This window comes from Limulus polyphemus, unplaced genomic scaffold, assembly GCF_000517525.1.
Source record: "Limulus polyphemus unplaced genomic scaffold, Limulus_polyphemus-2.1.2 Scaffold3462, whole genome shotgun sequence".
Lineage (NCBI taxonomy): Eukaryota > Metazoa > Arthropoda > Merostomata > Xiphosura > Limulidae > Limulus > Limulus polyphemus.
The window spans coordinates 17,806-20,416 of record NW_013669072.1 but is presented as its reverse complement, the minus strand read 5'-3'; the positions used below and the strand labels follow the sequence as shown (position 1 = coordinate 20,416).

Genomic DNA, 2,611 nt, shown 5'->3' with positions numbered 1-2,611 from the left:
TTTGTTGATATGGTAATACTTGGTCATTTAGTATTGCACAAAAATTGGTCTTTTTGTTGATATGGTAATACTTGGTCATTTATTATTGCACAAAAAGGTATTTATCTAAAAATGAAAAGAAGAGGTGTTGTACTTTGAAACTTTCACGTTTGTTGTTGTTACTGTTGCTTTTAAAAGTCACAATATACATGTATATATTCTTATCAAACGAAGAATCGTATTGTAAAGTAAAGAGTGTTATAATATCGGATCGCTTTCATACAGTTATAGGATATGTACTATTAATACACTTTGTTCCTTGTTGAACTTTATACTAGGCTATTTTTAAGTTCACTACTTAATAAAGGAAACTTACATAAACAATTTATGTTGAAGGGCCGTTACTCACCCATACTCTCTTTCTACTCAATTCTATAAAAAAAAATCGGCGGTCAAAGAATATGCACTTATGTAGCACATATAGGTTTCCAACATTATAAATAGTCCTTCCTTACTCACCAAGATGGCTTCTCCAAATTATACGACCATTTGATGTAAAATTACATTTATCGGTTTTTCGGGGTTCTCTTGATGAAGGTTTAATACATGTCAGAAAGTATAACAATAGAGAAAGATCTACGAACGGTAAATCTCCGAAAGTGTCTTAGAAATGCAGCGGAAGTAAGTATGCAGCGGAAGTAAGTATGCAGCGGAAGTAAGTATGCAGCGGAAGTAAGTTCCGGAAAAACTTCCATAAAAGGATTACACAACGAATCCACATCTTGCCAGTTTGCTTGTCTACCATCTTGACGTATAAAGGACCCACAAAATTTACTCCTCTATATGTAAATGATGGCGCCCTCTATCTATAAATATGGGTAGGGGTGGTGTGTGGTTTCTTACAAAGTTACCCCCCCCCCCACACGAATGATCCTAAATCGTGATCTCGGATCCGTGAGGATTTCCTTCACTCTTCCGTGCATTACTCTTTTATTCCATAAAACAAGAGCAGCGAAATGGAGTCAAGGATGAGGAAATATTTCACTGAATAACTAAATTCTGCGATCAGAGAATGGATCAAATTATTCGTTCCAAACCGCCCCCAATGACACAGCGGTATGTCTGCGGACTTACAACGCTAGAAACCGGGTTTCGATACCCGTAGTGGATATAGCACAGATAGCCCATTGTGTAGCTTTGTGCTTAACTTCAAACAAACGTTCCAAACCTTAAGCTGGTGGTTAGTGAGCTCGACTCGCAAACTGAGGGTCACGGGTTCGAATCCGCGTCCCATCAAACCTTAGAGGTTTTATAATGTAACGGGCAATCCCACTTTTTTGTTGGTAAAATAATTGGTGGTGTTGACTAACTGCTTCCATCTATTCTATCACTGCTAAATTAGGGACGGCTAGCGTAGCTTCGCGCGAAATGCAAACTACACTAAGTAATATTGCGCTGTCTGCGTGTACACGGCGCACGCGAATGTAGAATGAATAGATCAAAGGAATGCGTTATTATGCAAATTTAGCATTTACCAAAAATATTTAGCAATCGCTCATGTGATTTGAAATAAGAAAATACCAGTGACGTCTATGCTTTTCGAGTTTCTGCGATAAACCTCATTCAGAAATATTTTGTAAAATATCCCACACCTAGCGTATCGGGGCTGACTGTGCTGTGCCCACCACGGGCATCGAAATCCGATTTTTAGCGTCGTAAGCCTGCAGTCTTACCGCTGAGCTACTAGGGTGGGGTCTAACATATCGAAGGAAAACTATGTCGAGCATATTTTTCGGACCAATAATTTTGCAGAGATCATACTAATAATACAACTTACTAGTTCATTATTTTTAGCCGCGGCATAACGGCTCATAGAATGGTTCTGAGTTTTTTCTGTTTTTTTTTTTATATAGTACAAACTTTTAGCTCATCGCTCCGTCATCTCTTGACCGATATGAGATCTAATTACAGGTTTGGACTCAGGAGGCCAAACCCTTTCAATTGATATATTGACCACGCCCAAGGCCTCATAGATTAATTTACTCTAATACTACCTCAAAGAATTTCACGTGCCGCGGCTATTGAGGATTCCCTCTTGTTTAAGATTTACAACATTGTTGTAAAGTAACACTTCGAAAATGAGCTACTGTAATTCGAGTTATTAGACGTCACAAACACATCCTTTCTGAGTTGATATCATGTAGTGCGGAGTATTTGTTTGTTTGCTTTTAAGTACGAAGCTAAATAATGGACTATTCGGTCTGAGTTCCCTGCAAGTTTAAGCTCAAACTTTAGGGTTAACAGTCCTCAAACATTAATCGGCGAACCACTGGGGGATGGGAGCATTAACGGAATGTGTTTTTCGTTTGTATGTAGCCGTAAAAAGCAGTAGGAAGACAGTTTTAGAGTTAGATTGAACTGTTTGTTGGATTTATTTACTCTCTGTTGCATGTTCATACAGTTGAAAAACGCAGAGTAGAATAACTATGGTTTGTGAAGTACTGAAAAACACAGAGTAGAATAACTGTGGTTTGTTAAGTACTGAAAAACGCAGAGTAGAATAACCATGGTTTGTTAAGTACTGAAAAACGCAGAGTAGAATAACTATGATTTGTTAAGTACTGAAAAACAC

The 2,611-nt window shown here is 38.0% G+C and overlaps 1 protein-coding gene across 1 annotated transcript in view; it reads left to right on the top strand.

The window, feature by feature from the left end:
• Window positions 1-2,611, top strand: part of LOC106469392 — a 34,871-nt gene that overhangs the window by 28,798 nt on the left and 3,462 nt on the right. The window lies entirely within an intron of this gene.